General features: G+C 41.6%; 1 protein-coding gene across 5 annotated transcripts in view; it reads right to left on the bottom strand.

Moving 5' to 3' along the window:
- Nucleotides 1–23,309, bottom strand: part of ELAPOR1 (endosome-lysosome associated apoptosis and autophagy regulator 1) — a 627,159-nt gene that overhangs the window by 462,272 nt on the left and 141,578 nt on the right. The gene's annotated exons all lie outside the window — the stretch shown is intronic.

Raw genomic sequence — 23,309 nt, 5'->3', positions numbered from 1 at the left:
AGATGTGCACATTAAGGGCTTGGGCGTGCGGGTGGGTTGCACTATATTTGCGTTTCCGCTCCAGCGTCTGGGGTATGGAGAGCTGAACGCTGGTGGATGCTGTGGAGGATCGTGGAGGCGACGATGGGGTTTTTGTGGCAGGGTCCTGGGCAGGGGGCTGACTATCAGCTGACACAGGGGAAGGAGCAGTGGTGTGCACGGCCGGAGGTGAACGCGCTTGTTGCCACTGAGTGGGGTGTTTAGCATTCATATGCCTGCGCATACTGGTGGTAGTTAAGCTAGTAGTGGTGGAACCCCTGCTGATCCTGGTTTGGCAAATGTGGCACACCACAGTCCGTCGGTCATCCGGTGTTTCCTTAAAGAACCTCCAGACTTCTGAAAATCTAGCCCTCGCCGCAAAAGCCCTCGCCACGGGAGCTTCACTAGTTGACACATTTGGCGCTGATGCACCAGCTCTGGCCCTGCCTCTCCGTCTGGCCCCACCACTGCCTCTTCCAACCTGTTCTGGTCGAGGACTCTCCTCCGTCTCAGAAGCACTGAGTTCACCCGGCCTCTCAACCCAGCTTGGGTCTGTCACCTCATCATCCTCCGATCCCTCAGTCTGCTCCCCCCTCGGACTTCCTGCCCTGACAACAACTTCCCCACTGTCTGACAACCGTGTCTCCTCATCGTCGGACACCTCTTTACACACTTCTTCCACTACGTCAACAAGGTCATCATCACCCACAGACTGCGACTGGTGGAAAACCTGGGCATCGGAAAATTGCTCATCAGCAACCGGACAAGTGGTTTGTGACTGTGGGAAGGGTCCAGAAAACAGTTCCTCAGAGTATGCCGGTTCAAATGGCAAATTTTGCTGGGAGGGGGCAGACTGGGGGGGAGGAGGCTGAGGTGCAGGAGCTGGAGGAGTGCCGATTTCGGTGACATGGGTGGACTGCGTGGAAGACTGACTGGTGGACAAATTGCTCGAAGCATTGTCGGCAATCCACGACATCACCTGTTCGCACTGTTCTGGCCTCAACAGTGCTCTACCACGAGTCCCAGTAACTTCAGACATGAACCTAGGGAGTGTAGCTCTGCGGCGCTCCCCTGCTCCCTCATCAGCAGGTGGTGTCTCACCCCGCCCAGGACCACGGCCTCTGACCCCTGCAGTAGTTGGACGCCCACGTCCCCGCCCTCGTCCTCTACCCCTAGCCCTCGGGTTAAACATTTTGAAAATGAGAGTTATAACTTTAATTTTTTTTTTACCTTTTTTCTGTGTTTTTTTTTTTGTGTGTTTTTTAGTTTTTAAAACCAAACGATGCTATCCTATTGCTATGGCTATTTTCTAGCCAAGTATGAAAGCACACTGCTATGCCAGATGAGATGACGCTGAGTTATGAAAAAAATAAACGTAAAATAAAAAAGGAAATGGCAGACTGTGCCTAATTGAAATCCAACCCCGGGCCCTAATAAATTTTCCCACTTCGGTCTTTGCGATGGATATGTGCGTCACTAAGCGCAAAACACAGTGGTCGCAAGTCTCACTCCAAATTGCTCACAATTTGCTAGTAGATGCACTGCAACAACTACAGCCACCAGCAGATCAACCAGAAATCAAATATATATAACGCTACTGTAGGCGTAAGTAAGCCGTTTGGATTCTCCTATGGCTATTTTCTAGCCAAGTATTAAAGCACACTACTATGCCAGATGAGATGACGCTGAGTTATGAAAAAAATAAACGTAAAATAAAAAAGGAAATGGCAGACTGTGCCTAATTGAAATCCAACCCCGGGCCCTAATAAATTTTCCCACTTCGGTCTTTGCGATGGATATGTGTGTCACTAAGCGCAAAACACAGTGGTCGCAAGTCTCACTCCAAATTGCTCACAATTTGCTAGTAGATGCACTGCAACAACTACAGCCACCAGCAGATCAACCAGAAATCAAATATATATAACGCTACTGTAGGCGTAAGTAAGCCGTTTGGATTCTCCTATGGCTATTTTCTAGCCAAGTATTAAAGCACACTACTATGCCAGATGAGATGACGCTGAGTTATGAAAAAAATAAACGTAAAATAAAAAAGGAAATGGCAGACTGTGCCTAATTGAAATCCAACCCCGGGCCCTAATAAATTTTCCCACTTCGGTCTTTGCGATGGATATGTGCGTCACTAAGCGCAAAACACAGTGGTCGCAAGTCTCACTCCAAATTGCTCACAATTTGCTAGTAGATGCACTGCAACAACTACAGCCACCAGCAGATCAACCAGAAATCAAATATATATAACGCTACTGTAGGCGTAAGTAAGCCGTTTGGATTCTCCTATGGCTATTTTCTAGCCAAGTATTAAAGCACACTACTATGCCAGATGAGATGACGCTGAGTTATGAAAAAAATAAACGTAAAATAAAAAAGGAAATGGCAGACTGTGCCTAATTGAAATCCAACCCCGGGCCCTAATAAATTTTCCCACTTCGCTCTTTGCGATGGATATGTGCGTCACTAAGCGCAAAACACAGTGGTCGCAAGTCTCACTCCAAATTGCTCACAATTTGCTAGTAGATGCACTGCAACAACTACAGCCACCAGCAGATCAACCAGAAATCAAATATATATAACGCTACTGTAGGCGTAAGTAAGCCGTTTGGATTCTCCTATGGCTATTTTCTAGCCAAGTATTAAAGCACACTACTATGCCAGATGAGATGACGCTGAGTTATGAAAAAAATAAACGTAAAATAAAAAAGGAAATGGCAGACTGTGCCTAATTGAAATCCAACCCCGGGCCCTAATAAATTTTCCCACTTCGCTCTTTGCGATGGATATGTGCGTCACTAAGCGCAAAACACAGTGGTCGCAAGTCTCACTCCAAATTGCTCACAATTTGCTAGTAGATGCACTGCAACAACTACAGCCACCAGCAGATCAACCAGAAATCAAATATATATAACGCTACTGTAGGCGTAAGTAAGCCGTTTGGATTCTCCTATGGCTATTTTCTAGCCAAGTATTAAAGCACACTACTATGCAAGATGAGATGACACTGAGTTATTAAAAAAATAAACGTAAAATAAAAAGAAACTGGCAGACTGTGTCTAATTGAAATCAAACCCCTAATAAATTTTCCCACTTTGGTGTTTGAGGTGGATATGTGTGTCACTAAGAGCTAAACACAACGGTAGCAAGTCCCCCTGCTAATTCCTCACAATATGGTACTAGCTGTACTACTAGTGCCAGCAAGCCCAGCCACAAGCAAATGAAAAAAAAAAGGATAACGTTATTGTAGCCCTAAGAAGGGCTGTTGTAGAATCACTCCTGCCTAACAGTAAGCTAATAGAACACCCTAACGCTTTCCCTGACCAGCAGCAGCTCTCTCCCTAGCGGCATCCAGACAGAGAATGATCCGAGCAGCGCGGGCAGCGGCTAGTCTATCCCAGGGTCACCTGATCTGGCCAGCCAACCACTGCTATCGACGTGTAAGGGTACCACGTCATGCTGGGTGGAGTGCAGAGTCTCCTGGCTTGTGATTGGCTCTGTTTCTGGCCGCCAAAAAGCAAAACGGCGGGAGCTGCCATTTTCTCGAGCGGGCGAAATACTCGTCCGAGCAACGAGCAGTTACGAGTACGCTAATGCTCGATCGAGCATCAAGCTCGGACGAGTATGTTCGCTCATCTCTACACTGGACCCTTCCCCTCTCCATAGAGATACACGGGGCACAGCGAGCACATGGGGAACGATAGGACATGTCCTATCTTTTCCCCATGTAAGGAATTGTAGGATGCCTCATGTGTGTGGTGAGTGTATTGCTCCTATGGGGGTCTATGGGGTACGTATGTATAGCGGCAAGCTTGCGGTCGTATATATGTACCCATACATCCATGTGAATACACCCTTACTCTGTATATAGAGGGACCCATAAAACAACAACAGACCAATACATAATATGGTACAATATTTCAATCTTTATTGATCACTTGTAATTCATAACAAAAATCAATATTAAAAATACCCCATTTAAAAGAGACACAAATGTTAATGCCTTTGTGTTTGGTGGTGTTGGAGAGAGGAGTACTAGAGATCTGTCTCATTGTTGTTTGTAAAACAAACTATTACCACCCTCATTATCCGTTTTTACTTCCCCTGACAACCCCACTTTTAAGTGAAATCTGATAGGAGGAGTAGTATTTATGCAAAGGACTAGTATTCATGCGAAGGAGTAGTATTGGAGCGGAGTCATACAGAGGAGGAGGAGCCATGCAGAGGAGTCCTAGTTGTGTGGAGAAGTTGTTGTAGTGTGCACAGTTTGTGTTCTATAGGACCCGGAAAACTTACACATCATTGGAGGCATATACTTATATTGCCCCCAATGCTGAGTGCTAGTGGGGGCGAGTGTCCATTTAATTTGTCCACAGTGACCCTGAGGAACCCCCAAGAAGGAGCCTTCAGACTAGTGCTGAAGTGCCTGGGACTTATGATCCCACATGGGTGACCCCCTCAGGAGAAGTGAGATCAGGAATACAACCGGGTCACAACAGGAAATCAGTCTAAACTCACAGGGCAAGGAACACAGCTTTCTCAATGGCATGGAAGCACAAAGATCCGGCGGGGCTTGCAGGAAAAGGAAGGCTATTTCTAAAACCCTAGAATGACCAGAATGACCTGGAATGAACCAATAAGCAGTGTGCAGGCCCTTTAAATCGTGAGAAACCGGCACGTGCGTGCCTTAGGAGGTCGGGAGGTGCGCGGCGGATCGAGGGAGACGGCACTGGAGCATGGACAGGTGAGTGAGGTTGCGGAACACAGGTGGGGGCACAAGGAGGCACACAGGGTGCCCAAACTTGAGAGAGGGGTCGCAGGAGTACCTGTGAAAATATCCTTCACAACAGCACTGGCAGGAGGGATTCCCCACCCCCAGGGACAGGAAACAACATTGAATCTTTAAAAGGAGGTCCCTGCTCTCCTACCTCAGTAATATTGAAGTACTGTAACAATACCGTCCACAGCAAGCTCAGTTTATAAGAAACATTAACCACATAGGAAGAAGCAAACTTTTCAAATGACATAAAAAAGGGAGGGGTATCCCCACGCCGTTGTAGAGGTTTTGAAAAATCCAATTACTGGTAAGAGTAATTTTTAGCTTTTCCCTTCACCACCACAATGGCATAGACAGGAGGAATAACAGAGTAAGGCTATATTCACACTGCCGTTGCCCACCCATACTGTACCGTAGCGGGCAACGGCAGTGTACGGGGACAGGAGGAGGAGGTGAGCGCAGCTCACCCCCGCCCCTTTCCATAGCAACCTATGGCGCACGGCGCTGTATTATGGGAAAAGATAGGACAGGTCTCATCTTTTTCCCGGGTACGGAGCCGCACGTGTGCGGCACCGTACCGCTCCCGTAGGGTGCCGTGCGCCCATTGCTGCCTATGGGGGACGTATATCGGCCGTATATACGTCCCCCATACGTTAGTGTGAATGTAGCCTAACAGACATGATTAGGGTGGGAAAACTGCAGACAGAACTTTTCTTCCCAAAAGAGAGATCAGAGTTGTTACCTACAAGCTTGTAGAGTCTATAGAACGTAGAAGAGTTTTTCCACGTAGCAGTCTGACAGATCTGTTCAATAGATGCATATGTCCTTTCTGCCCATGAGGTGGAGACTGCCCAAGAAGAGTGGGCTTTTATATGACCCTGAGGATCTAGGTTAGAGAGCTTATAGCATATTTCAATCGTAAGTCTAATCCATCTTGCAATGGATGCCTTCCCTGCCACTTTCCCTTTGTTCTTGCACTGGATTGTAAAAGATGTGAAGGTTGATCAGAATTTCTAAACTTTGATTGGCAGGAAGGAGGCATCACTGATTGATCTCTGTGAAATTTCAAGACACCTTAGGCAAAAAGAGTTCAGGGATAGAGAAATCCTGTCTACTTTAATTTCTAAATAAGGGGCTTTACTGGAAAAAGCTTGCATTTCCCCCACTCTGTGAGCTGTGGTTATAGCAATGAGGAAACTGTCTTAATTGTCAAAAGATGGATAGTGATATCTTCTATCGGTTCAAAGGGAGAACTGGAGAGAGCAGACAAAACAAAAGCAAGATCCCATGGAGGGGCCTCAGATTTTACAAATGGTCTAAGCCTGTCTGAGGCGTTAAGAAACCTCCTTACATAAAAGTTCTATGACAGCCTCATGTTCGTATACTCAAGGCCCCTACCTGTACCTTTAGTGTAGTATTCTTAAGGCCTTTATCCAAGCCTCTATAGAAGAAAGGTCTTTCATTGAGGAATGTTAAGAAGGCTTCCCATACTCTTGAATACATTTTTGATGATATCTTCTTCCTGCTTCATAGAAGAGTGGAGATAACGGCATCTGTCAAGGAAATATTATTCTTGAATGTGTAAGATTTGTTGAACTATTGGGTAATTGTCATTTATTGAAGCGTCCATGCCTCCTTTACAACATCCTGGAGATCCTTACAACCTGATAAACTCTTACCTGCAGAATGTTCTGTGGTGACTTCAAAAGCCATTTGGTTATCTCTCCTCTGCACCTACCCCCCCCCCCCCCCATTTATACATCTTGCCTTGGAAACAAAGAACTGTTTAAATATTCCTGACTAATTAATGAATGGGAGGTTCTGAAACCTGAACCAAACGGAGAAGAAATAAAACTATATGAAATCCAGGAATTGGTGTTCACATTTTGGGGGCTGCTTGACAAGCTGAGTGTGTTCCATATTTCTCCAGGGAATCAGGATTTACTTTAAGTTGTAAGTTTCTGTTAATTTTCTCCCTTTTTATTTTATAACTGTTTGCCGTGTTGTGTGTCCTTTTATTTTGTAATTCTTTTGTTTTAACATCTTTTTTATGCACTGAACAACTTTTTGCAATTAAAGATTTTCACTTTAATTTTGGTCCCTGTATGCTCTGCGAGTGCTGAGTGTGCATGTCTAGTGGTGTGACAAGGTGACTGCTTGAGAAGCAAGAGTGGATGTAGAGTGGGATACTTATTGGTCCCAGTAAAAATGCAATAAGTCGTGGCAGCGGGTCTGGTGCTGGATGAGGTGTGATTTATGCTCAATTTGTGTCCTGAGTGAAAGGTTAGCGCAAGTTTGAGTAGGCTAAATTAACCTGTACAGATGCACCCCATGTCACGTGACGAGTCGGCGCCCTCGCCGTGACAGTATCCAACAAAGCTTTTTTCTTGAATAGTTTGCTCTCAGTCTACATGCCGTCAGTTGTAGTTGTGAGAAAGATGGATGAAGAATAGGACCTTGTGATAACAGATACGGAGACTCTGGTAGTCTCCAAAACTCCCCCTTTGACATCTTTAAGAGAAGGGGAAACCAAGATCTTCTGGTCCAGAAAGGAGCTATTAAAATCACAAATGCATCTGACAGCGGGATATTCTGAAGGGTTTTGATATCAAAGAAAAAGGTGGAAAAGCATACAGTAAGGATTGTAGCTAATTTTGGTATAAAACATCCATTAATGTTGCAGATTTTGTGCTCCAAAAGGAAAAGAAAAAAGGTACCTGTCTTTTGAATCTCATGGCAAACAAGTCAATCACTGGGTTATCTGTTTGGAAGATGGCTGGTGACAGTCGCCATTCACTTTCTCTTATTTGAATACTGCTTAGATAGTCCGCCTGTATATTTAGTGTTCGATAAAGAAAAGGCTGAAGCCACTCTAAAAAATAACTTTTATTAGTTTATTAAAAAGGTCCAAGAGTTGGACAGCAAAACCAAACTAGTATAAAGCCAATATACTCATGACAATCAAAAAGCCAATCCGCCTTAGACTTAGTAGAGAAATCACAAGAAAAGTGCATATACAGACCGCAGTGCGGGTAATAAATGGAGTGGATCTTACCCGTCTTCTTAAGGCAGAGGAGCTCTGGGACTGCAGAAGGTAAGAAGAGATAATCTGACCAGGAAATAGATACCGACACTGCACCTAGAAATCCCTGCCACTATACTTGCCCTATAGCCCATAAACTCCTGTCCTTACAGATCACTCAGCGTGATTAGAGGTTCCTAGAAGACCCAACATCCCAAGACAGAGAACAGGCAATTGTGTGACCTGGCTTATCCCCATATTATATTTAGTGTTCCCTTTAGGTGAACTGCTGAAATAGAAAGTATATTTTGCTCTGCACACTTAAAAATAGACTGAGATACTTTGCATAGATTTGGACTTCTGGTACGTCCTTGTCTATTGATATAAGCCACTGCTGTAGCATTGTCTGACAGTATCTGACAGCTGATGTTTTCCCTGAATATGTAAACTATATGAACCCACCTTCCATACTGCAGAGAGTTCTCTCAGGTTTGATGAGGATGATGCCATAGTCAGATCCCAGAGACCCTGTGGACAGGCAGGAAAAAAATGCACGCCCCAATGCGCACTGGCATCCATAGTGATAATCAGTGGAGCCTCTATCCTCCATCATACACCTCTTAACAGATTCTTCTTCTGGAACCACCAATTTAGTGAATGTTTTCCCTGAGGAGGGATAAAAACTTTGTATTCCAAATGATCCGGATGTTTGTCCCGCACAAACAGGAGGAAGTTCTGTAGAATTCTGGTGTGGGCCTGGGCCCAAAGGACAGCTGAGATCGTTGAAGTCATTACTCCCAGGTCTTTCATAATCAGGTGGATGGAGGCCAGAGAGGAACCTTTTAAGGTGTAAATCCATTGTGGAATCGAGACCATTTTGTCTTCTGGCAGTGTGGACAGTTTACTTTGATCCCAAGAAGCTTTTTTTGTGAGGAGCGAAGAAAATCAGATTTTAAATAGTTTAATGAGATGAAGAATCTGCCCAAATTAAGAAGTTGTCTAGATATAGAATAATCTTTACCTGGTTTAGATGTAGAAAAGTCATAACCTATGCCATTATCTTTGTGAAGATACTTTGAGCTGCTGCAAGACCAAATGGAAGAGCCGGAAATTGTAAATGGGTTTGCCTGCCCTTTAAGAATACTGCCACCTGGAGAAAATTTTGAGAGTCGGAATGAATCGACACATGTTATATACATCTTCCAGGTCTAAAGTTACCACCTGAGCATTTTGTTATATGAAATTGTTGGTTGTATTCACGGTTTCCATTTTGAATTTTTTTGTTCAGAAGAAAGTTGATTAGCTTCTTCAGATTGTACGATACAAGCTGTTTGGTTTCTTTACCAGAAACATTGAAAGGAACTCCAGCGAGGATCCAAAAAATATGATCAAAAATGTCAAAAATATGAAAATCAAATAAAGAAAAAAAGGAGCATAAAAACTAACTTTTAATCCATAAGGTTAAAAAGCCATGTCCACATGGGAAGGAGGAAAGCCATGAAGCGTTTCAGAAGTTAATTCTTAGTCATACTGGCTTGTGTGCATGTGGGAACACGAGGCATTTAAGTTTACAGAGAAACACCCATTTAGGAGGAGGTAAGGAAATGACGTAATAGAACTAAGAAACATGAAAAAAAAGAAGAAAGAAAAAAACACAGGTAAAATGTATAAACGGATATGTAGACTATGGTAAATATGAATTTAATAAAAATGCATAAGGTCGGATCGCAGATTCAAACCGTGGGGATGACTGGTATTTAGGGTGAGTATCTGAAATGCATCTCTAGTGTGTAGGATTTTTCGCCAGTCACCTCCCCCTTTGGGTGCCAATACCTTCTCAATAATTGTTGCCGACATATGTGTAAGAGAGTCAAAGTGTGCAGTTTTAAAATGCTTTGCTACATTTTACCTATTCATTGCACTGCATCAATGAGCCGTTTTGAGCAGGTCCCTGACTATTTTGCATATCTGTGTTTTTTTCCTTCTTCTATTTTTCATGTTTCTTAGTTCTATTACGTCATTTCCTTATCTCCTCCTAAATGGGTGTTTCTCTGTAATGTATGACTAAGGATTAACTTCCGAAACACTTAATGGCTTTCCTCCTTCCCATGTGCACATGGCTTTTTAACCTTATGGATGAAAAGTTAGTTTTTATGCTCCTCTTTTTTTGATTTTCATATTTTTGACTTTCTTGATCATATTTTTGGATCCTCGCTTGAGTTCTTTTCATGTTTGGTTGATACATTGTCTCGGAACGGCCCGACCTCCTTGCTCCGTGCGCCAGATCCACATATGGCTTCTCTAATGTTGGTGAGCTGAAAAAAGACTTTTTCTTTTCTTTTGAAATTATTTCCATCTCCATAGTCTGTTGTTTTAGACGAACAATGCTGTAATTGTCTGTTGAGGGCGCAGACTGGAATTTGAACCAATAACCCTGTCTGATAATATTTAGAACCAAATGAGAGGATGTTGTTCTTTCCCAAGCCTGGTAGAAATCCTTCAATCTGCCCTCCACCATCTTCCTGGCATCATTGGGAACTAGTTTTTGATTGCTGTGGCCTGTTGACAGATGCTACTGCTCTTTACTCGGCAGGTATGACCCTATCTTCTTGACTGATCAGGACAAAAATGTTTCTGGTTATGAAAAGATTTCCTCTGGTTGAAGAATATTGTTTCCAGTGGGAACTGCTTCTTCTTTTCTGACGTTTTTTTTTCCAGAATATCATCTAATTCAGATCCAAAATGCCTGTTTTCTTCACAAGAAATATCTACTAGTTTATTTTTGGACCCTGTCCCCTGACCAAGTTCTTAACCAAGTATATCTTTTAGCCAAGTTATACAAAGCTGATGCTCTAGTAGATAATTTGATCATGTCGGCTGATGTATCTGCTATAGATGCCTTTTTAAAAAGCGGTAGGAAGAATAAAAGGTCTTCTCTAGAAGTACCTGAAATCAGGTGTCGTTCCAGCTGATCTAGCCACATCTCCATACATCTAGCTGTGCAAGTTGGAGCAATACTGGGCTTCAGGATAGTAAACCTTATTGAAAACAACACCCAGAAAGCGTGGGGGGGGCAGAGTTTGGCCGCAGCAGCGATGGTCGTGCAGCAGAGAGCTGCTCACTGTTATTCCCTCTCGGGACCTGTTACAGCTACCAGATTCGACTCAAAATGGGCAAGTCAGACAAATCTAAGGCCACAAACACCCTTGGGCCCTGGAAAAGGCAGCGGCAACTGCCAGATATAGAGAAATAACTGAGGAAAAAGCTCACCTCACAGGCGTGAATGTCCAAAATAGCGCACGGAACATCGCAGCTCCATGAGGCTGAGGAAAAATCTGAGGCAGAGAGTGATGGTGGCCTTTCCGACACAGGAGCTGAAGCCACTCAAGTACCGGCCTCAAAGGGATTTTTTAAAAAGATAATTTTTCAGGCCCTGAGTCCGATTGCCCAAGACAGAAATAAAAATTGACAGGTTGAGACCCTACAAACATAAATGCTCCATTTTGATAGTAAAGTGAAATAAACACTTGATATTCATTATGAGCTTATTAATGATGCTTTACTACGCTCTGAGGATCAAGAAAACCGCAGCAATAATGTACGAATAAGGGGGCTGCAGATATCCATTACCCATGAGGCACTGCAGGATGCAGCAGGCACCATGTTTTCAGCGCTACTTGGCCCGGAGCATGCACAAGCACTGACAATTGAGAGGATACGTGCCAAACTGAAACCTGGAGATCCTCCTAGGGATATTATATGTGACTTCCTAAGCTATACGGATGCATCAGCAGTGTTGAAGGCAAGTAAAGAGCGAGGGGACTTTCAATATGAGGGAACCACAATTCTCTTTTTTCAAGATCTAGCCCCAGCCATGCTGGCTAAACGGAGGCACCTGAAACCATTACTGGATGTCCTGCGAGCAGCAAACATTCCCTTGACGACTGTGGGGAAAACGAGTAACACCATGTTGCAGACGTTTACTAGAAAGGCTCCAACCTGAATGTGGACTTGCCGGTTTGAGTATCTATATCTCAGGAAGTGGTGAGCAATATTGAAAAGACTTCCAGACACTATCATTATTTCAGTTACTATGTCTGAAGAACAGACTTATTTGAATCTGCAGTTTAATTATCTACCTATTTTTGTATTTCAAGTTGAGTCCAATGTTCTGCCCAAAAGGTTAATGGGTATAATTACATATGATGGTAGGGGGTATAAGCACAGCAATGTTTACACATAGGTTCCGAGGTGGAACATTTTGTTCCATGTACAGACCAAATATGTTGGTTCTCCCCCCCCCCCCATTAGCTTCTTCCCTAGAGGAGGCTAATATGAGACCTGATCACTTGATTTTGGCTAGCTTATATGCTTGTAAGAAGGTATTGAAATGGTATGCACAATATCTCCCACAAACTTTCCCCTTAACAGGAGTTTGTGGACCAGTATATCCAGTTGTAAGGCACTCCCCACTTAACCCATCTATTCCCCCATTCCCTATCACTGTCCAGCAAAATTATAAAATCTACGCTCAAAGTGTATACATACTGAGAACTACAGGTGCAGTTGTAGGCAATATGTATTATGGTCAGTTGTATGATGGCTGATGTTATTGTGATTTCTCATAATGTGCGGGGTCTAGGCACTCCACAAAAACGCAATCAAGCGCTTAGACTATTGAAAAAGCGGAAAGCTAGTATAATACTATTAAAAGAGATGCATTTCAGGACCTCAAATACGCTGCGCATGGGAACCAGAGATTTTAAGTGCTGGTTCCACAGCACATATAACAAAGTGGCTAGAGGAGTCGGTATAGGGATTGCTAAAAACACACCCTTTACCTTCCAGGCAGAATTAACAGATCCTGAAGGCCGCTTCTTATTTGTTAAGGGCACAATTGGTAATACATTAGTGACCATTGCAAATTTTTACACCCCAAATGTTGGGCAACATAGGTGGATTGCTCAAACCCTGAACACTCTACAAATGTTTGCTGAAGGTATAGTGATAGCAGGAGGTGATCTGAATATAGTCATGCAGCAGCAATTAGACACCACCAGCAATAGACCCCTACCAAACAAAAAGATAATAAAAGTATTTAAAGCCCTTGAAACTCTACAACTGGTGGACATATGGAGAATATAGCAACCAACGAGTGAGGATTTTACATATTTCTCAGCATCTCATCAGACTTATCATAGATTAGATTATTTATTCCTTTCCTCTGCACACGTTTCGATGGCAGTTAATGCGAACATAGACCCTGTAGTACTTTCTGACCACACGCCCATTATTTTAAATTTACAAATCAAGGATCTCCCACGGGGTGAATGGAGTTGGAGGTTAAATGAAACCATAGTAGCTGACCACAAATATGCGGCACTGATAGATAATCGTGAATCAGATATTTCTATACCATATTTATGGGAAGCCCATAAGTTGATATTAAGGGGGGAAATTATATCACTGGGGGCCCATGTTAAACGTAAGCGAGATGCCCAGCTTGATTTTATTTAATAAAATTTCCACACTAGAAAAATACCATAAAACTCGTGCAAATGAGGATACACTTAAGGAAATTGCTTCATTTCGTCATGCTATAAATCACGATAATCGCCAGGAGCAACAGGGTAAGGATAACTTGCTGTCTGATTAGGTTAATAGAGATTGCCAAAAAGCAACGCCTGGCACTGATTCCGAGAAGGCCTTTGACAGGGATAGTTAGCCTTTTCTTTCTGCAACCCTATAGCAATTTGGGATTCCAGACAAATTTGTCAAAGCAATTTTTTCCCTGTACTCTGCACCCAGTGCAAGGAGTAGAGTGAATGGCACCCTATCAGCATATTTTGATATATCTAATGGTATGATAACCAAAATCTGTTAACTTTGTTTTTAATGGTACAAGACAAGGGTGTCCCCTATCGCCCACACTTTTTGTTTCAATTATGTAGATCTTATAGAGGAGAATCAGCCTAGATCTATTGATAGAAGGCCTTAGAGTAGGAGAGTTTGAACATCAAATAGCCGCATTTGCTGATGATTTATTAGTCATCACATCCAACCCCCAGTCAATTTAAAGACGAGGGGAAATATTTGAAGAATATGAATCCCTATCTAACTATAAAATAAATGCAACCAAATCTGAGGTATTAAATATATCTGCCCCATCGAAAGTCACAACGCTGCTCCAGCAATCTTATCCCTACAAGTGGACCTCTAATAGTATAAAATACCTTGCAATCTAACTAGCAGCAGATCCTAAAAAACTAGCAGAATTAAACTACACCCCCCTTCTTACACGTATTGAAAACCAACTATCTGACTTAAAAGTGCCCTTCATGTCATGTCAAAAACCTTTTAAAACCTTTCTATTACCGCAAATATTATATATACTACAAACAGTGCCTATCTAGCTTCCTAATCACTTCTTTGCTAAACTTAATAAACTCTTTTCTACTTTCTTATGGAAAGGGAAGAGATCACGCCTCAGGAGAAGTATTTTAATACAACATACTTCTGAAGGAGGAATTGGGTTGCCAGATCCTTGGCTCTATTATCAAGCTAATCACCTTTCCCAGTGGCTCCTGATCACACAGAAACCAAACTCTTCTCTATACAAACAATTGGAAAACTATCTAGTCTCAGAAAGAGACAGGGCAAAGAGGTGGATAGTAAATAGCCAAATGGACACTCACAATGTAAATAGTACACTCTATAAAGGAATAATCGTCACATTGAGAACATTAAATGATGTAAAGACCCTTTTTCCACCTCTAACCCGCTGATGCGGCTAGATCTCCTACCATTCCTATTGAAACCTAACAGGGTTTGTATAAACTCTTTTTGGACACATCTAAAGGGGTATACAGTGCAAACTTTCTTTGAGGGTTTGAGAACAGTAACGAAGGCAGACTAAAACAGGATTATCCCTTACTAACCTCATACACAAACAAGTTTTTCTCACCTCTTGCAAAGCATATTTGTCACAGCTAAATACTCACGGAAAACTCAATTGGTTGGAAACATTAAGCTCCACCCAACAGGATAGTAAGGGGATTTTCGCATTGGCTCATGGAACAATTCTGAAAATCCACAAAGTACAAAAACCCTCATTCATCATAGCATGGGGATCGGATTTAGGAACACTGTGAGGTGATGTTGAGGAATTTTAGAGGCTTTTCAAGATGTGTAAGACTCCAGAATGCATACAAGATACCCGCTGGTATAAGACCCCAGTCTAGCTACATATGATCAACCCCCGATATTCCTTGTCATTGTTGGAGATTTGGAGCAGCCCCTGGGAGCATGTCCACAATAATTGAAAGGATTAACACAATATGTTTTTCCAAGATACCAATATCCTCTACTGTAGTCTTGTTACATGCACCAACTACAACATTTACCTAGAGGAAACATTCTCTGCCTTCTCATCAACGGCTAAACATTTGATTCCTTTACTGTGGAAAAAGGATTATCCACCCACTATGGTACAGTGGGAGGAAAAAGTAGAGGAAGTATATAAGTTTGAGGAGCTAGCACATAGGGAAATTGGCACGAGAAGTTAATTTCTTAAAATATGTGTACCATGGAAAACTTATTGAGAGCAAGATCGTACAAATACAAGACAGTAGGTTTGGGGTTTTGCCGGACAACCATTCCATTACCCCTCCATCTCATCCCGCCCCTTTACTCATTTTTCTTTAATTCTACAACTTTCACCAATTAAGCCTGTACCTATCTATCACCCAAGTTAAGACCTTACTATACCTTTATTGTAAGTACTCAATGGTATGTAGCAACATCGCTGTAACCGTAGTTTTTCTGGGTACTGCGCCTACTGGAGTAGCACAGAAGACGCGGACAAAAGAAACTTCATCTAGGGGTATAATGAAAGTTTTTGGGACTAGTAATGGAATATCCTACACCCGATCTCAGATGAAATGCCAGCTTGCCTGTTACCACAAGTAATAGATTCAAAACTTCCATTAGACACTACACTCTGGAAGCAATTAGAAGACTACACTGTCAAGGAGTTAAAGCTAGCTGCCCCAAACACCCCTGCACTCATTAAGCTACCGGTAATTAAAGATAGAAAACCCCCACTAGATTTCCTACAAACACACAGAATAAATAGGATTTGCCCGCAAATAGCAACAAAATTGTCAAATATACCTAAAGAAACATGGCTAACAGAGCTGTTATCGAAACCCCACTCCCGTAAAGGCATGAGTGCAAAGATAGGTAGCAGTCTTTTAGACCAACAAGTGGGGAACCCATTCTCATCTTTAAAAAAAAAAATGGCAAGAGAAGAATCATGAAGAAAAATTTATGTTAGAAAATTCACATGGTTTCTCTAGATGTATAAGAATATAAGATAACTCATACAAGTTTTTCACTAGATGGTACAGAACCCCACAATATGCTTCACTTAATACACAGTAAAATTCCAAACACGTGTTGGAGATGTAAAGGAGACTAGTATAGCGTTCAAATCAAGCAAGAACGATCTGACAACAATACTTATTTCAGCGGCCAAACTGTTGATACCAAAACTGTGGCTTTCAGAACATCCCCCCACACTCGATATGTGGGTGGATAAGGTAAATGAGATCTATAGGATGGAAGAACTTTCACACTGGGAACTAGGAAATAGGCAGCAATTTGTAAAAATATGGCAACATTGGAAGTCAATCACTAAGGACCTAATCAATACTCCCCCCCCCCCTTCCACCCCATGTTCCCATCCAAACTTTTCCTTCCCCCCTTTTCCTCCCCCCGCATTCCCTCCTTTCTCCTTCTTTCTAATATTGGTTATGTATGTTTATTTGACGCTCTTATACTTTAAAACGCTATTGTAAATGCTATTGGCTGTAATTAAATATCCATGGTTCCAGAAGGCTTGGGGATAAGCAGCTCCTCTTGGAAAGGTCCTCCACGGTCTTCTACGGAACCTAAAAGGGCTACCAATGTATATACACAAATGACAGCTTATTGTTCTGTACTATATTACCAAGATGTGTCACATGGAAAGCCTAAGATGTTCCCACAGCCCCTTTCTACTAGCTTTCTATTGGAATTACATAGAAAAGATGTGTGATTGGAATAACAAAAAATTTAAAAAACGCCAGCTCACCCTCGAGGTATACTTCGAGTCAGCAATCCTCCCGGTGCCGGACCACCGTGTAAGCCTTCCACGGAGCAGCAAGTATAGCATTCAGGAACAAATCCAGCACTTTCACGGGAGATGCAGATAAAATCAATGATTCTTTATTTCCAAGCTTTAAAATCCATAATACAGCAAAGTGAAAACGGCACACATCAGACCTACGCGTTTTGCCATACTGACTTAGTCATGGTCTAAGTCAGTATGACGAAAGTCAGTATGATGAAACGCGTAGGTCTGATGTGTGCCGTTTTCACTTTGCTGTATTATGGATTTTAAAGCTTGGAAATAAAGAATCATTGATTTTATCTGCATCTCCCGTGAAAGTGCTGGATTTGTTCCTGGATGCTATACTTGATTGGAATAACACATTTTAATGAGTTTTTCAACGTTGACATTCAGGGCTTGAACTGTAGTTTCTGAACGATTGGAGTGAGAGATAATGAGTACATCCCCTACAAGCAGCTGTGTGATGATGATGTTTATGATGATCTTTGTAAGAGTTGAGTAAATATTTGATTAGTCAAGCAGGGGTGCATGGCAAGTGGCTGGGAGACCAAGTGGCCACGTTATAGTGTTGATTTAAACCTCTACTTTTCTGCTCTCCCTCTCATGGACATGCTAAACTGTTTGATGTGTTGCTTAAATCTGGATTGAGATTATTGTCTCTTCTGTTCATCTTTCTCAATAGTTTGTTATTTCTGCATGTGAGATGGATTTACAATCGTGTACAGTGCTGATTGTAACAGGTACTTTATCTATGAGGTTACACCCTAATTTGCTATGTAAGTAAGACACCATTGTATTGTTATTGTGCTGGGATTAGCAGATATAAGACAGTGTGAGCACTGGGAGGACAGGTAACAGAATACAAGTGTGTGCAAAGTAAATGTATTGTGTAAACCTCAAGTCAGCTGAGTGTTTCTTCTGAGGTCATCTAGTGCATAAGCTAGAACTTTGTAAACTTTCTGTTAGGGAAATACGTGGAAATTATGTGATGTTAATAATGTTTTTTCAGTTTTATCTTTCAGGGAGAAATAAGAAAAATTAAATGAAGGCTAAGACAATCTGCTATTTAATTTCATTTTCCTTGCAGGTATAAATGATAGAGGACCTTGCAATTTTGCTTTATAAGGAGAAGCTTCTAAATTAAGTGAATATACAGTCAGGTGGGCAACAAAAATTCAAAGAATCTATTGTTTTTATTTTTTTCCCAAACCCCTGCACTGTGTAGCTGGGTGACATATATTACCAGCTGAATGAAGAAAGTTGTCCCTATTGTGAGGCAAATGCCAAGGTGGAGATTTTTTATCTTTGTAGACAATCACCCCTATGAATGTGGTAGACTATAAGCAAAACAGTCTGGGGTTTAGATGATAACATGTATTTTGAAAGTTTTTTTTTAGTTGTTTTACTGGCAACTTGATTTAAAGAGCTTTCTAACAAGCTGCATGCTCATTCATACAACAAAACATCTGTGCAAAAATAGGGTATTGAAAGCAGCATTCAGTTTGATTTTTTTAAGTTTTTATTTTTTACAAAATACGTCATATTTTAGAATACTGCATTATTGTGGATTCTATTATGTTTGTGGGTTCCATACAGTTGCTTCTCAAATTCTCTCCTAAAATGAACATTAATACTTTCAATATATTTTGTGTTTTTCTAGTAATACTAGGGACGGGTCAAGGGTTACTGAGACATAAGTGAAATTTATTTCAACTTTAGAAATTGGATCCATACCAGTCATTTTAAAGTTTGGGTACCAAAACAAAAAAGTTATCTCTTCCTGGTGGTGGTACTAATGACCCCATTGCAGATGGGTGAAACAATATATAGGTATACACGAGATGGGACACTGACGACTAGGTGGTTTATCACATCTATATCTGTTTAACTAGGCCTGGGAATAAAAACTGTAATTCCTGGTCAGATGCAGCCTGGAATACAGTAGAGTCATGGTGATAAACTCCAAATGAGGCTATGACTTGTGTTAGCTCAACAAGGGAGTTCCTCCTTAAAAGAATGACCTTAACTACAACTAATCCTAAATGGGGTTGTAACCCATCATACCTATCTTGAAACCCTTATTTTATAAATATGTTTCAGCCTTCCCCTGGGATGAAGGCCTTTCTGTATAAGGACTATATATCCTAGGGACAAGCACCCAACAAGAGACATTCTGGTTGAAAGCCCTTCCCAAGCAGAAAATTGAGGTCAATGGGATTTTGCAGGAGTCATCAAAGGATGGTTCAAGCTTTAAAGTTTTAAAAGATATAAATTATGAGGATAAGATAGCTTTAGAAATATGTAACACAGAGAGGAAGGAATGGTTAAATTGGATGAGATGCTCTAAGTCAAACTGTATAGCATGTACAACGACTACATCTAGGCATTATTCAATTTAAGCTAATCTGAGACTGATAAAAAAAACCTTTGATGTATTGTAGCCCTGTAAAAACATCTTATGAAACTACCAATGACTCATGCAATGGCCTTTCTAAGTTATACCCACCCGCAAGGACATGTCAGGTGCCCCCTAGAGTATCTTCATATCCAGGGAATTACACTTGTCTCCAGAGGACCCTTGAAGGGAAGTCAGTAGGGAACTTAACTGCAAACTTCTGTAAAAATACTATTTTGGTAAATTAAGATAAAGATGGATATAAAGCACAGTGGTTCCTTTGGCAAAACTATGGCCAGGACTGATATATGGGGGTTATGTGGAGACTTTAACGTAAGACCTAGATAACATGTAAATTGGTGTGTCAGTTGTGCTCCTACTGAAGTACTTATACCATGCCAAATGATCTCTTCAGAAGAGATACAGAGGTCAACAATACACATGGATAGTTCTGCCACAAGGGGCTCAAAAGCCACCTACCCTGTACACTGCTGCACTACAGCTGGTGCTACAGGGTTGGAATTCTCCGCATACTGAGGAAGTCCTAGTGCAGTATATGGATGATTTACTTATTTGTGCCCCTACTAGAGAAGTGGGCTGTGAAGTATCCATCTCTTTATTACAACGTCTAGCTACAAGAGGATGCAAGGCATCAAAGGGCAAAGTACATTTTTGTCAATTGAAAGTTGTGTTTCTGGGTCATTGTAGAATGCCATCTGACTGATGAAAGGAAAAGGCAATTGAATTTCTAAACCCACCTAGGGGAATTCAATAACTCTGTACCTTTATGGGTTTAGGGTCATATTGTAGCCTTGGATCTGCTCTACGTCCATCTTCATGCAGCAACTGTATGACCACACAGCCTTTCCAACTTTCAGACGAAGCATTGGACTGCTTCTACTCACTCAGATTGGCTATTGTGTCAGCCCTAGCTCTAGGTACTCCAGATTACTCTAAGCTGTTCCTTCTTTACTGTACAGAGATCAAAGGACATGTGACAGAGGTTCTAGCTCAAAAACATGGACAAATGAACAGACCAGGGGCTACTACTCAGCCAGATTGGATCCTGTAGCCAGAGGAGCGCCATTGTGTGTCTGAGCAATAGCGGCAGTCTCATTACTAATCAACAAGGCCTCAGAAGTAGTACTGGACTATCCAGTTACTATCTATAATCCCATATGATTTGCATAGTATTCTTAGCCAAGTCCAACCAAAACACTTGTCCATGGCTAGTCAGTTAAGCTACTTATGCCACCAAATGTCACTTTAAAGAGATGCATGACTCTGAATCCAGCTACTCTAATTCCCATTGATGTTGTGGATTCAAAGGGGGGAGTAAAAGGAGAACAGGAAATTTTTGAAAACTTTGATGATGAACTTTATGACATACAGTATGAACATGATTGCTTAGCTATAATGGCACAAGAGACATCAGGCTTTTCAAAGGTTTTTGATGAACCACTTACTAATCCAGATATTGAGCTTTTTGTAGATGGATCTAAAAGCATTGGAGAATAGGGACGGTTCTATACGGGGTATACAGTGGTCACACAGCATAAGGTAGTAGAAGTAAAACCACTCCCTCCTCATATGTCAGAGCAGGAAGCAGAACTGAAGGCATTGAAGCACTTAAAGTAAGCGGTGCAACATAACACAGACTCTAAATATTCTTTTAGAGTGGCCTATAATTTCGGTATGATTTGGAAAGCTAGGGACTTCCTTACATCAACAAGATCCCCGATTAAACATGGACACCTCATTAAACAGTTGATGGAGACCCTGATACTTCCCAAGGGAGGTTGCCATATTAAAGGTAAAAGAACACATGAAGCTTAATTCCGATGTAGCACGAGGCAATGATAAGGCAGATAAAGAGGCGGCAAGGAAGCTGAGGAAAACAGCAGCCTTGGGAATATCTGAACAGATTATGGTAAGTACTGAGCCTAACCAGGTTGACTTTAGTATCTTACAGACTCTTACCCGGCCAACGATCGGGAAGGAGAAGAGGGTCTGGTCAAGAGCTGGAGCTTGGGAAGAATTGGGAGTGTGAAAGATAGGACCAAGGATATGTTTGCCAAGGTCCCTGTATCCTCTGATGGCTCGAGCTGCTTATGGTCCAACTCATTTGTCTAAAAATGCTATGTGCTCAGTAGTGGACAAGCAGTGGTTCACTCCAGGATTTACCACAGTTGCAACTGCATTTACTCAAGCATGTTTAACATGTGCACAACACAATCCAGGTAGTGTAGTGGATGTCCCACAAAACACACACCGAAACCCCTATATCCATTTCAACGACTACAGATTGATTTCATACAGCTGCCGAAAATACATATGAGTGAGTATGTCCTTGTGTGTGTTGATCTTTTCTCAGGATGGCCGGAAGCTTTCCGGATGCCCAAAGGCACTGCAAGAACTACCACAAAGAAATTGATGTCTGAAGTTTTCTGCAGGTTTAACCTACCAGAAATAATAGAATTAAACAAAGGTACACAAATTTACAGGAGAGATAATGCAAAATGTCATGCAAATGCTAGGGATCACACAAGCATTTCACACCACATCACCCACAAGCCACTTGAAAGGTAGAGAGACTAAATGGTAAACTTAAACTAAAAGTTAAAAAATAAAGTAAAGAGATGGGAAAACCAAGGACTTGAGTGTTTTCCATTGGCCCTATAATCAGACAGGTATACACCAAACAGGAAAGGCAAAGTTGTCTCCATTTGAGATTTTATTTGGATTGGTACCAAGGCTAGGCTTATATTTTCCCAGACATTACAATTATAGTGTGATATTACAGTTGTGTTCAGAGCCTCCAAAAGATTCTCACAATGGTACATAAACAAGTCTATGCTTCCATTCCAGATCCGGACAATTGAGAAGGAACTCATGCCTCTCCAACCAGGAGATTTGGTAAGAGACATTCCAGAAATCCATTAGAGCCGAGATTTGAAGGTCTATTACAAGTCCTCCTCACCACAGCCACTATAGTAAAGCTTGAGGGAAGGCCAAATTGGATCCACGCCAGCCATTTTCCAGATAGATGCCTAACCAAATCACTACAAGGTCTTATGTCATTATTGGAAGAATTGGCAGAAAATTCTGCTATCAATGAAACCTTTTCAAAATGGATTGAGTCTTGGTTGGCAAAGTGGAACCATATAGTGTTGAGTCTGTTTATCTCACTGACAGTTGTGACAACAATACTTGTGGCATGATGCGGATGTTGCTGTATCCCCTGCATTAGACTACTTCTTCAACGATAAATAGATACAGCGATTAATAAAACTATGTCTATACGAGTTCGAAAGATTTGATTCTAAAGAAGAATTATAATTGAGAATAAGATATGATCCTCTTTCACTTTGGGGAATTTGGTGAATTAAATAATGTGAAAGCCCGACAGTAGCCTTTTGCTACTGAAGTACCTAAAACAGGGAAGGAAGCGTCATTTCTTTTCTCAAAAGGGGGGATTGATAAGGTTACCCTATACATTATAGTTCAAGTAGGATATTCTTAGTCATTATTTAAGACACCATTTGGTAACAGACCTTCAAACTTACAAAGGAATCAAAGGTATCTTTGCATAAAGTGTATCTTAAAAAGTATCTAGTAACCCACCGGTGTCATCATAAGGGGGGATATTTAAGAATGAGTAAATATTCCTGATGCTATGTGTAGCAACACACTGAAAAGTAAAGTAACATCTTCTAGGGAAGATTGGTTGAGTACATACCATTGTGGTACGTGTGGTATATGCTTATTCTAACGTGTATAAAAGACTATCTGTTCAAATAAAGGGTGCTTTTTGTTCAGACTAACTTTGAGTCAGTGTTAATTGCATGTCACATGTGAGCTCCAAGAACTATTTAATAATTCGGCTTCCGTCCAATATACTCACTGCACTGGTCGACTT

This window comes from Engystomops pustulosus, chromosome 2, assembly GCF_040894005.1.
Source record: "Engystomops pustulosus chromosome 2, aEngPut4.maternal, whole genome shotgun sequence".
In the NCBI taxonomy this organism is placed as follows: domain Eukaryota; kingdom Metazoa; phylum Chordata; class Amphibia; order Anura; family Leptodactylidae; genus Engystomops; species Engystomops pustulosus.
The sequence above is the reverse complement of the archived record's forward strand: the minus strand, read 5'-3'. Positions and strand labels throughout refer to the sequence as shown.